The sequence below is a fragment of the Ovis canadensis genome, chromosome 26, assembly GCF_042477335.2.
Source record: "Ovis canadensis isolate MfBH-ARS-UI-01 breed Bighorn chromosome 26, ARS-UI_OviCan_v2, whole genome shotgun sequence".
In the NCBI taxonomy this organism is placed as follows: Eukaryota; Metazoa; Chordata; class Mammalia; order Artiodactyla; family Bovidae; genus Ovis; species Ovis canadensis.
This window is the reverse complement of record NC_091270.1, coordinates 23,000,124-23,012,922: the sequence shown is the minus strand read 5'-3', so window position 1 is coordinate 23,012,922 and position 12,799 is coordinate 23,000,124. Positions and strand designations below refer to the sequence as shown.

General features: G+C 40.6%; 1 protein-coding gene across 2 annotated transcripts in view; it reads left to right on the top strand.

Moving 5' to 3' along the window:
- The window catches only part of GPM6A (glycoprotein M6A), a 249,754-nt gene that overhangs the window by 22,299 nt on the left and 214,656 nt on the right, over positions 1 to 12,799 (top strand). The gene's annotated exons all lie outside the window — the stretch shown is intronic.

Genomic DNA, 12,799 nt, shown 5'->3' with positions numbered 1-12,799 from the left:
TTCTAGCATTTTTGTTTGTTTTTCCTGATTTCTTTATGTTTTCTTCTCCATCAAGAGTCTCCTGATTGTAGTTCTGATAACTGCCAAGCTTTCAGCAGCCAAGTGGCCCATGTGTTCACTGCAACTAGAATGTGACCTCCAACGTTCGCTTTCCTTCTCTGTTATAAAGCACAAGTGTGGTGTGTTTTTGCAAAAGCCTCCAAAGCAGATTTCCGATGAAAACAAACTTGTTAATCATGAGGTGGCAAAGCACATGAGCAGAAGACTTCTATTTCCAGAGGATTTGCCAAATATTTTTTGGTAGGAGAAGTTTTCTTTGATGAAAAAGGAAAAAAAGGAAAAAGGAAGGACACAGTGGAATATTTCAGTATCATTGTGTTGTAAAGAACAATAATATCTGAAGGCTATTGCTGAATTGGCTTTGTGAGTAAAAATAATCTGATAGCTTTATTTTTCATACTTAATAATTGTTCATCTTCAAAAGGGCTTTCCAGGTGGTACTAGTGGTGAAGAACCCGACTGCCAGTGTAGGAGATGTAAGAGACACAGCGTTCGATCCCTGGGTCAGGCAGATCCCCTGTAGGAGGGCATGGCCACTCAGTCCAATATTCTTGCCTGGAGAAGCCCTTGGACAGAGGAGGCTGGTGGGCTGCAGTCCATGGGGTCTCAAAGAGATGGGCACGACTGAGATCACTTGGCACGCATCTTCAGAATATCACTGTGTGCTATTCTGTGGCATTTATTGAAAAAAATTAATAAGCATATTTTTAGAGCAGTTTTCCGGTTACAGAAAAATCGAGCAGAAAGTATAGAGTTCATACTTACCCCTCATCCTTCCTCAGACACACAGTTTCTGATATTATTACTGTTTTGCATTAATGTAGTACATTTGTTATAATTGATGAGCCAACATTGATACCTTATTATCAGATCAAGTCCAGAGTTTACACTAGAGTTCATTCTTTGTATTGCATGTTCTTTGGGTTTTATCAAATGCATAGACAGGTAGCTACCATTATAACCTCAAACAGAATAGTTTCAGACAATAACAGTCCCTGTGTTCCACGGATACATCTCTCCCTTCATCACCCTGGACCTCTGTCAACCACTGACCTTTTTCTGTCTCCACACATTTGCCTTTTCCAGAATGTCATATAACGATGTAGTCTTTTCAGATGGACTTCTTTAACTTAGATGCATCTAAGAGAAAGATTCCTCCTTATCTTTTCATCGCTTGATAACTTGTTGCTTTTTAATGCTGTATAATATTCCATTGTATGGGTATACTGCAATTCACGTATCTATTCACCTGTTGAAGGACATCTTGATTGCTTCCATTTTTTTGCGACTATGAATGACGTTGCCATGAACATTTGTGTGCAGGTTTTTGTGTGGGTTCTCACATCCCTTTGGATAATTCTCAGTTCCTTTGGGTAATTGCCAAGGAGTATGACGGCTAGATCCTATGGTAACCCTGAGAGATTTCAAAGCAGTATCTGACTCATCACAAAATGGCTAAATTCTATATTTAGAAATAGATTATAGTTTTAAAATGTTTATATTTTATTGTGTTCAAATTATTTGAAAACTTACCCCAAGTCTGACATGTGGTTTAAAAAAAAGTTTAGTTGGAACATACTGGTGCCAACCTGTGTGGTCTAATAGGAGCTTATTTAAGAAAATCAACCAGGGTGATTTTGAATTCCAAAGTAGACTATTTGGTGGTGATTTTGCTATATTCAGTGGGGAGGCTGCTTTACCTGTTGGCCCCTCAGTTTTCTCCTCTTTAAAATGGGATGTGGATAGTAGTTTCTATCTCATAGTGTTGTTATAATAATTGCAGAAAATTGAATGCGTACATTGCCTAGAACAATGTCTGGCAGTCGTTTCCTAATTAATGTTATTTATGATTAAAGAGGACAGTGACTCAGACTCTCAGGATTTGCATTTTTAGCCTGCATTCATTTAAAACTATCTAGAACTCTCCTGGATGGATGAGTGGCCATTTTTTTTAACTTATTTATTTTTAATTGGAGGATAATTGCTCTACAATACTGTGTTGGTTTCTGCTATAGATCAACACGAATAGGCCCCAGGTAGATGTAGATCCCCTCCCTCTTGAGGTTCCCTTCTGCCTCCCCCTCCTTCCTGCCTCTCTAGGTTGTCACAGAGCACCAAGGTTGAGCACCTTGCATCCTATAGCAAATTTCCACTGGCTCTCTGATTTACATATGGTAGTGTGTATGTTTCCTCTATGTTATCGCTAAAATTCTTGCTTTAATTCACTAATTTTGTATGACTCTGTGTGTGTAGGGTGGTGAGGCAGGAATATATCTGAGGTTTGATCACTGACTCTGTGGCCACACGGGGCAGCAAAGTCTAGTCTTAAAAGGCATTGCACATACCCGGGCGTCTGTAGTGAGTGAACCAGCCCAAGCCCCAAGTCGCCAGTGCTACTAACATTCTGATGTTCGCCTTTTCTCTTATCTTCTTTTTAAACTGGTATAATTACAGCAGTCACTGCATTGTGTGCATGTGATGGGAAACAGTGGAAACAGTGTCAGACTTTATTTTTTGGGGCCTCCAACATCACTGCAGATGGTGACTGCAGCCATGAAATTAAAAGACGCTTACTCCTTGGAAGAAAAGTTATGACCAACCTAGATAGCATATTCAAAAGCAGAGACCTTACTTTGCTGACTAAGGTCCATCTAGTCAAGGCTATGGTTTTTCCAGTAGTCATGTATGGATATGAGAGTTGGACTGTGAAAAAGGCTGAGCGCTGAAGAATTGATGCTTTTGAACTGTGGTGTTGGAGAAGACTCTTGAGAGTCCCTTGGACTGTAAGGAGATCTAACCAGTCCATTCTGAAGGAGATCAACCCTGGGTATTCTTTGGAAGGAATGATGCTAAAGCTGAAACTCCAGTACTTTGGCCACCTCATGTGAAAAGTTAACTCATTGGAAGACTCTGATGCTGGGAGGGATTCGGGGCAGGAGGAGAAGGGGACAACAGAGGATGAGATGGCTGGATGGCATCACTGACTCAATGGCCGTGAGTCTGAGTGAACTCCAGGAGTTGGTGATGGACAGGGAGGCCTGGCATGCTGCGATTCATGGGGTCGCAAAGAGTTGTACATGACTGAGCAACTGAACTGACCTGATGTGTCTGGGGTGTGTGTTGAGGATCATTTCTCAGTGCTGAGAGGTTGTGGAATGGCAATCATGCAGAGGTAACCTGCTACACATCCAGTCACAGTGTGTGAGGCTGGCTATGCTGTGCACACGCATCACGTATGGACCATTACACTAGGCACTATGAGGACGGAGACATTACTGTGTATGGAATGTGAATGTAGAGTTCCCCAGGACTCTCAGTCCCCATGTATCCAGACATTTTGAAAGTGGCTCATTTTATCTGTTTTAATGTTTCATTTCAGCAGTGTCTCTCTTTGACACCTGAATTGATTTCTTCGGCTGATCGGGGCGTTCTGCCGCCCTGCAACTGTCCGGTTCTGGTGACGGTAGGTTAAGTGGAAGCCTTTTTTTTGGAGCTGTGAATTCTAAGCAAATGTAGCATATATTCAGATGCCAGGGACACTCTTCATTCCTTCACCTCAGGTGCAGGCTTGTGATTGGATCTGAAGACAAATCCTAGTCATTACAAATGAGGAGGCAAGTGGATCACAGTGGCTTTTTGTCCAAAGTGAAGTTCACTGTGATGGAGCAATCATTGGGTGGCTGTGGCTCTGTGGGTGAAACGAGAGAGCGTTCTTCTAGTGGAAACCGTGCCTCCTTTCGGGAACCCTAGTGCTGCGGCAAAGCAGACATTCCAAGTACAAGCAAATAACCCCCCAGTTCATTTTAAGATGTGATCGGGATGCAAGCCTTTAATGGACTGCTGATATACACTCGGAGTGACCAGAGGCAAAGGTCTCCAGAGATCTCCAGGGATATGTGGAAGCTTGTCTTTCTGGTCAGGAAAAGAAAGAAAAAGAAAAAGACCAACATCTCTGTTTAGAATAAAGCTTCGGCCATTGTTTTACACTTTGCCCTATCACTTAGCAAGTGAATTTGGAAACAGTGCTTGAAAGCTGCTTTATAGCTCTCCATGGCAGTGTCTTTGAAAATACATTTCAAGCACAACAGCAGTTCTTACACCTGAAACCCAATCCTACAAAGTAGAACAGTAAATTTGCCTCACTAGACAATGGTTTCCTGAACTCCGAGGAGGCATTCATTTCTTTAAGTGGCCATCATTTGAAAAGAACTTTGAATGTGAAGGATACCATTCAAGTGTTTTGTTTGACTCAACTCACTTTTTATAGGAAATGAAAAAAACACAGTGATCTAGCATTCAGAGTCAGTAGTCACAGGCCAGGGACACAAGTTACCTTGCTGTTCTCACAGCTGCAGGCACAAACAAAAATTATTTCATTGGATTTGAGTGCAGATCTGCACAGGACAAATACATTTCTTTGACTTTGCAGAAAATTAACACATAGATGTAACCCACTGCTTTAAATTTTATGAATCTGGAAAATTTTTATAACAACATGTAACAGTTTTGGTTTTGATTCTGTTCTGCATTTTTAAAAGAGATGCTATTTGATGTTGTTCAGGTTTCATGTGGTGTTAGGGAAAAGACACTGACAAATTCAGTTTGCTTTGGGTTAGTTATAATTACTGAAAGCATGAGCTGCTGCTTGTATTTTTCATTATGTTAAGACTTAACTCCAAAAGGGATTCTGTACTTTTATTCAAGTGTTCTTCAGTATTTTGTTCAAAATATTTTCTTTTTCTGTTTGAGACTGTGTAGAAGAATCTCTGTAGAGGTTTATCTTCCCATTGATGATTTTTTCCCTACTTTGTTATATCCATAACTTTGTTCATACAGTTAATCTCAGATAGACCTGCTAAACTGCTCTATGCTTTGATCTGGAAACTTTCTGCAGTGTTTACCCATGGCTTCCTGTCTCCCTGAAGTCCTTTGTACTTACCGTACATCCCATGCACAACAAACATATACACATGCATTGGCACACAACGCCTAGGATTCTTGAATTCTGCAGAACTCTGCAAAAGACAGCAAAAGTATCTTCCTTGCTTCTTTCTATTACTGGACAAGTCCTGTGGGTCTTTATGTACATAGTCAGCCTAAAACTTATTTTTGACCTTCATACCTGAGGCAAAGTAAATGGCTATAGAGTAGCTTTGTCATTATGATTATTAGCATCACGCCAACTTCCCTCTGATCCCTCTCCTGGTTGGTTTGGCTGCCGTGTCCAGCCTTCTTCTTTCTTCTGTGCCACACAATTTTCAGTTTGTTGTAAAAACTCTTTTATTTGGTTTTTCAACCAGGCTGTAGGTCATTTCTGGGAAGGAATTGACTATTTCTTCTGAGCACCTTGATCATCTTGTAGTATGTTAGGTACATAGGTATAAAGGGATACACAGGTACACAGGTATAAAGCGTGTAAGAATTAAAGATTTTAAAATTAAAAATATAAAAAACTAAAAAAATAAAAATAAAATAAAGTCAAGGCTGATGGACTGACATGTTCAATGGAAATGAATGAATGAAGTTCCTTAAGGGCAGGTGCCCTGCCATGCATCTTTGACATCTGTCTTGGCACTAAGCTTACTGTGAAGCACAGAGGTTTTGCTCAGTATATGGGTGCAGGTCCGGGCAACAGGCTGGAGAAGAGTTAATGGAAACAGACGGTCAGATCAGAGGCTTAGTGATGGGTAAAGGCATCTATTCAGTGTGTTACATCTTTGTTTGTTGCCCCCCTTAAAGGAAAAGAACAGAATGGGAAAGACTAGAGATCTCTTCAAGAAAATTAGAGGTACCAAGGGAATATTTCATGCAAAGATGGGCACAATAAAGGACAGAAATGGTATGGACCTAACAGAAGCAGAAGATATTAAGAAGAGGTGGCAAGAATACACAGAAGAACTGTACAAAAAAGATCTTCACGACCCAGATAATCACGATGGTGTGATCACTCACCTAGAGCCAGACATCCCGGAATGTGAAGTCAACTGGGCCTTAGAAAGCATCACTATGAACAAAGCTAGTGGAGGTGATGGAATTCCAGTTGAGCTATTTCAGATCCTAAAAGATGCTGCTGTGAAAGTGCTGCACTCAATATGCCAGCAAATTTGGAAAACTCAGCAGTGGCCACAGGACTGGAAAAGGTCAGTTTTCATTCCAATCCCAAAGAAAGGCAATGCCAAAGAATGCTCAAACTACTGCACAATTGCACCCATCTCACACACTAGTAAAGTAATGCTCAAGATTCTCCAAGTCTGGCTTCAATAGTACCTAAACTGTGAACTTCCAGATGTTCAAACTGGATTTAGAAAAGGCAGAGGAACCAGAGATCAAATTGCCAACATTGAAAAGCAAGAGAGTTCCAGAAAAACATCTATTTCTGCTTTATTGACTATACCAAAGCCTTTGACTGTATGGATCACAACAAACTTTGGAAACTTCTGAAGGAGATGGGAATATCAGACCACCTGACCTGCCTCTTGAGAAACCTATATGCAGGTCAGGAAGCCACAGTTAGAACTGGACATGGAACAACAGACTGGTTCCAAATAGGAAAAGGAGTACGTCAAGGCTGTATATTGTCACCCTGCCTATTTAACTTATATGCAGAGTACATCATCAGACATGCTGGGCTCAATGAAGCACAAGCTGGAATCAAGATTGCTGGGAGAAATACCAATAACCTCAGATATGCAGATGACACCACCATTATGGCAGAAAGTGAAGAAGAACTAAAGAGCCTCTTGATGAAAGTGAAAGAGGAGAATGAAAAAGCTGGCTTAAAGTTCAACATTCAGAAAACGAACATCATGGCATCTGGTCCCATCACTTCATGTCAAATAGATGGGGAAACAATGGAAACAGTGACAGACTTTCCGCAGATGGTGATTGCAGTCATGAAATTAAAAGATTCTTGCTCCTTGGAAGGAAAGTTATGACCAACCTAGACAGCATATTAAAAAGCAGAGACATTACTTTGCCAACAAAGGTCCATCTAGTCAAAGCTATGGTTTTTCCAGTAATCATTTATGGATGTGAAAGGTGGACTATAAAGAAAGCTGAGCGTGAAGGATTGATGCTTTTGAACTGTGGTGTTGGAGAAGACTCTTGAGAGCCCCTTGGACTGCAAGGAGATCCAACCAATCCATCCTGAAGGAGATCAGTCCTGAATATTCATTGGAAGGACTGATGCTGAAGCTGAAACTGCGATACTTTGGCCACCTGATGCAAAGAACTGACTCACTGGGAAAGACCTTGATGTTGGGAAAGATTGAAGGCGGGAGGAGTAGGGGACGACAGAGGATGAGATGGTTGGATGGCATCACCAACTCAATGGACATTTGGGTGAACTCCAGAAGTTGGCGATGGACAGGGAAGCCTGGAGTGCTGCAGTCCATGGGGTCGCAAAGAGTTGGACACGACTGAGCGACTAAACTGACTGACTGAAAGCCTGGTGATTCAGTTCTGAACATTTCAAAGCTTCATGCTCTGTAAAAGCTAGTCTTTTTGGCAAGCCTTTCAGGTGGAGAGTATGTTTTTTCCATTTCCCTCTTTTTCCTATATTTATATGAACAATTATTAAGTATATTTCAGTAGGCGTTCATTTAGTCTGGGCCATTGAGTCATTTCTGTATGTTTTTCCCACTAAGATATCATGAAGTAACCCCTGACACTAGCATGCATGAAATGTTTTATTCTCATATTTATAATAGAGAATAAGCAAATACCATCACTCTGCTACTTGTACCAAATAGTCCTCTTTCTGCCCACCACCTGTATTTCATATATATTTTTGCTTTCATAAAATGGGATTAAAGTTGCATTACATTCCTTAAGAATATGTTATTCAGTTAAAATGAATATTTAAAAATTTAAAAATTAGGATGGGTTCATCAGAGGATGACTTGATCAACCTTCCAGCCAAGCCTAATCCATTAAACACCTCTTTCTACAGATTAGCTGGGGAGTAGCTTCCTCTCTCATGGAATCTGTGCCTAAGTAATTAAAATTTTTTATTTGAATAAGAAATAATTTTGGATCTGACAGTCAAATTATGCAACCTAATCATTTATTTGAAAGATTATTTTGATAGTGTTGGTCCCTTGCAGAGATATATAAGTTCCTAAATGTAAACAAAGAAATAGAAAGATGAGATTTAAAAAACGGTAAAGTGGAACCAGAGCAAAAGGAATTTAATTTAGAAAAATGAACTGAAGCTGGGTGAGATTCTTAAGCAAGGTGTATATACGTACACACACACACATATCATTAAATCTTATAAATTTGTATCCTGCAAATTGTGTCTAATTTTTCTAAATATCCAATACAAAAGGGATGCAGATACATGAACATCCTTGTCCACAGAATAAAAACAAGCCAGAACATGTGTCTTTCTGGTATATAAGGGAGAAATTTGGCCAGTGTGTTCTCCAAGAACAGTTTTTAAAATTTGTTGACAATATCCTCAACAAGACCCTTCCAGTCTATGTGGTACAACATGGGCTTTGTATGGGTCGGGTCCCCTCAGACTGATAGCGCTCCAGCCCATGCGGGTCTGTGAGCCCAGTGGCATGGTGGTGTGTGTTTAACAGCCAGTTCTCTGGGGAGCGTGAGGTAAACCCTTATTTGAAGCGTTTGTCCATTTTCAAAGAGTATTTCCACAAATACATAGCGTAATATTATTAGACCATAAAAAAGAATGAAATCTTACCCTTTGTGACAACACGGATGAACCTAGAGGGTGTCGTGCTACGTGAAAGAAGTCAGACAGAGAAAGACAAGTACTGTTTGATTCCACTTATATGTGAAATCTTAAAAACAAAACAAGCAAACAAGACAAAATGAAAACAGACTCGTAGCTACAGAGAACAGACTGATGATTGCCAGAGGAAAGAGGGATGGGGATTGGGTGAAACAGCTGAAGGCTACAAGAGGTGTCAAGTAAGGAAGCTACAGGGATGTGAGTTATGGCAGGAGGAATGTGGTTACTAATATTTTAATAGCTTTGTTTGGGGACAGATACTCGCTAGACTTACCATGGTGATCACTTTATAATGTATGCAAATGCTGAATCACTATATTGTACACTGAAACCAGCTTAATATTGTATGTCAACTATATTTCCATTACAAAATTTAAAGGTAAACCTGTGACCTTCTGTTGCTGTTCAGTCACTAAGTCCGGTCTGAGTCTTTGAGATCCCATGGACTGCGGCATGTCAGGCTTCCCTGTCCTTCTCCATCTCCCGGAATGTGCCCAAACTCAGTCCATTGAGTTGGTGATGCCATCCACCCATCTCATCCTCTGTCGTCCACTTCTCCTCTTGCCTTCAATCATTCCCAACATCAGGGTCTTTTCCAATGAGTCAGCTCTTCACATCAGGTGGCCAAAGTGTTCAGCATCAGTCCTTCCAATGAATATTTAGAGTTGATTTCCTTTAAGGTTGAATAGTTTGATCTCCTTGCTGTCCAAGGAACTCCCTGTCCAAGGATTACCTGTCTAAATTAGTCTACTGTATTAGTGAAGCTCCTGACTATACTGCCTCTCTGGGAGGAGTCCATTTACATCCTAGGTTGGAAAGACGAGCCAAGGAAAATTAATTGCACACTTTTTTATCCCCCAGCTTTCAATGCTGCCAGTGTTTATCATGACTTTGAAAAAAGATAATTTTAAACTGAGTGGGTTAATGTTGCAAACTCCCCTTTAACATTGAACGTGGTAGTATACGTCATACATCTGCCATGTTGTCCTGCAGGCTTCAAAGCTGTGTAGTGTGTTGTAGTAAAGAAAGAGACATTACTATACTAACTAAGAATGATGGCAATCAAAGGAAGGATCGATTAAATTTCTACTCTATTTCTGCTTTGCAGCCATTTGGCTGCTCCTGCTGTGGTTAGAATTTTCTCTCTCCCCAACCTTTTGTACTATATATCTTAAAGTGGATATAAATTTAGATTTCTAAAAGTGCTATTTCCTGAGCCGTTTTCACATCTAGTGCACAAATTATTCTTCTCTTAGAATACTTCTCTGTGGAAAATTGTCATGATATAACAGGGGTTCCAACACCATATATTTATAGGTTTTTCAGCTGCAAAAACTATAGAATTCTGGAAACAGGTTGGTAGAAAATGAAATCTCCTCTCCCTTAATATCCTTCTTTATTTGATAAAATTTAGAATCGTAGATGTTTAGAATGCATGCTGTATTCCATGGTCAAAAAGAGAACCTTCCCATTATTTAGCTCTCATGATGAGGGGTGGAGAAGGCAATGGCAGCCCACTCCGGTACTCTCGCCTGGAAAATCCCATGGACGGAGGAGCCTGGTGGGCTGCCGTCTATGGGGTCACACAGAGTTGGACACGACTAAAGCGACTTGGCAGCAACAGCAGCATGATGAGGGGATTTCTGTTTCCTTTGCCATTGTACTACACAACTGGACTCATTAGTGGAAAAGATGGGTCACCGTCCAAATTATTATATGATTTCATGGACTCTGGAAAGGCACTCACATGAAACTTTTCACAAAAGAGGCACTCAAAAATGTTTGTGGGATAGGTGAATGAACTAATACTTTCTAAATATTCCTAGTTCTATGTTGCTTAAGTAGAAGAATTTTAATTTTTTCCTTGAAAAATACTTACCCTAACAAAGCATGTTGAAAAGCAGAGACATTACTTTGCCAACAAAGGTCCATCTAGTCAAAGCTATGGTTTTTCCAGTGGTCATGTATGGATGAGAGAGGTGGACTATAAAGAAAGCTGAGCACTGAAGAATTGATGCTTTTGAACTGTGGTGTTGGAGAAGATTCTTGAGAGTCCCTTGGACTGCAAGGAGATCCAACCAGTCTATCCTAAAGGAGATCAGTCCTGGGTGTGCATTGGAAGGACTGATGCTAAAGCTGAAACTCCAATACTTTGGCCACCTGATGTGAAGACCTGACTCACTGGGAAAGACCCTGATGCTGGGGAAGATTTGAGGGCAGGAGGAGAAGGGGACGACAGAGGATGAAATGGTTGGATGGCATCACTGACTCAGTGGACAAGAGTTTGAGTAAACTCTGGGAGGTGGTGATGGGAAGCCTGGCATGCTGCAGTCCATGGGGTCGCAGAGTCCGCCACGACTGAACAACCGAACTGAACTGAAACTAAGCAGAGCCTTAGATCCTTGTTGTAATCAGTAATTGGGAAAATAATGGATTGCTACCATAATAATGGCTTCCCTTTGGGGGCACCCTTTTTGTGGTCACTTGCTTTTAATTACTGTAACGAAAGAGCAAAAGAATTCGTGGTGTGTGATTCTTCCACTTACTGGTCCTACTGAAAATTCCAGGCAAATATACGTAAAAAGAGAATGACTTACTGGACACTGGCAGGAGGAAGGAAGGAGAGGGTGGTACGGATAGAGACAGCAGCACAGAAGCAGGCATGCTTCCATAGGTGAGCCAGAGAGCCGGCGGGAGTGTGCTGTATGACTCAGGAAACTCACACCAGGGCTCTGGGACAACCCAGAGGGGTGGGATGGGGCGGGAGGGAGGTTCAAGAAGGAGGGGACATATGGAGACCTGTGGCTGATTCATGTCAATACATGACAAAAACCAACACGATATTGTGAAGCCATTATTCTTCAATTAAAAATAAATTATAAAAAATATTAAAAAAGAAACGGTTGCTTGCTCCAAGGGTTGGTTGCACAAATAGTCATCTTGGGGAAGGAACATGTTTTTGTCCTATGGTAAGATCAGTAGGCAAGATGAAAGATGGAGGTTTTCCATCATTTATTAATGTTTTACCTATGAGAGTAGTAAATTCTAGTTGGTGGAGAGGAGAATCTTTTTCTCAGAGCTTTTTGGAAGGGGTGGCATTCATGGTAGCAGAAGCCTGAAACAATAATTTAAAAAAAAATCTTTCTAAATATTCATAGGAAAGAGAAAATTCCTTGTAAACATCATGTTTTTAATTCAACATTATTGGAGACACTGGTACATATTTCCATTTTGAGAGCTCAACTTTCTGACGTGATATATTTTGAATAGTTTGGAAATTAACACAGTTGAATTTATGGTTGGTGATTTTTGCTGTAATAATAAGATGCATGCTGGTAAGCATTTAAGACGACGGGGGAAAGGCATTTAAAACTACCATGTGCCGTTGAAAGTAGTATTTTTTTCTCAGAATTAAAGTGAAGATTCTGTGCCCTCATCTTCCCATTCCAGCCCCCTCTGCCACTTCCCCCCCCCCCAACCCCCAACATACCCACTTAACCACAGCAAAAAATACTTCGGTGAGCGCTGTCTGGTCTGTTGACTGTAGCAGAGTGTCCTAGGTTTTTCTGAGAGTAGATCTGTATCTAAAAGCTCCAGAAGCTATTTTTTTCACTCCTGAAACACATTTCAATGACTAGAAATTGTTTTGCAGTTTCTTTCTTTGGAGTTTGTGGTTGAACTTGGAGTATTTGCATTTTGTTGAGAATTAAGAATAATTCTCCAAGTGTTGTCCTATTTTCATATTTCAAAACTACCTCCTAGTTATATAGAAGTATTGTTATAGGCTTGAATTTTTCTGACTCAAGTATCAATGGCACTTTCAATTATATTTAATTTGTAAAGTGATTAAAATGATGTGAATAAAAGTTGAATACATATAAACATTTATTAAATCTCACTGAGCTCTGGAGAAGGCAATGGCACCCCACTCCAGTACTCTTGCCTGGAAACTCCCATGGATGGAGGAGCCTGGTAGGCTGC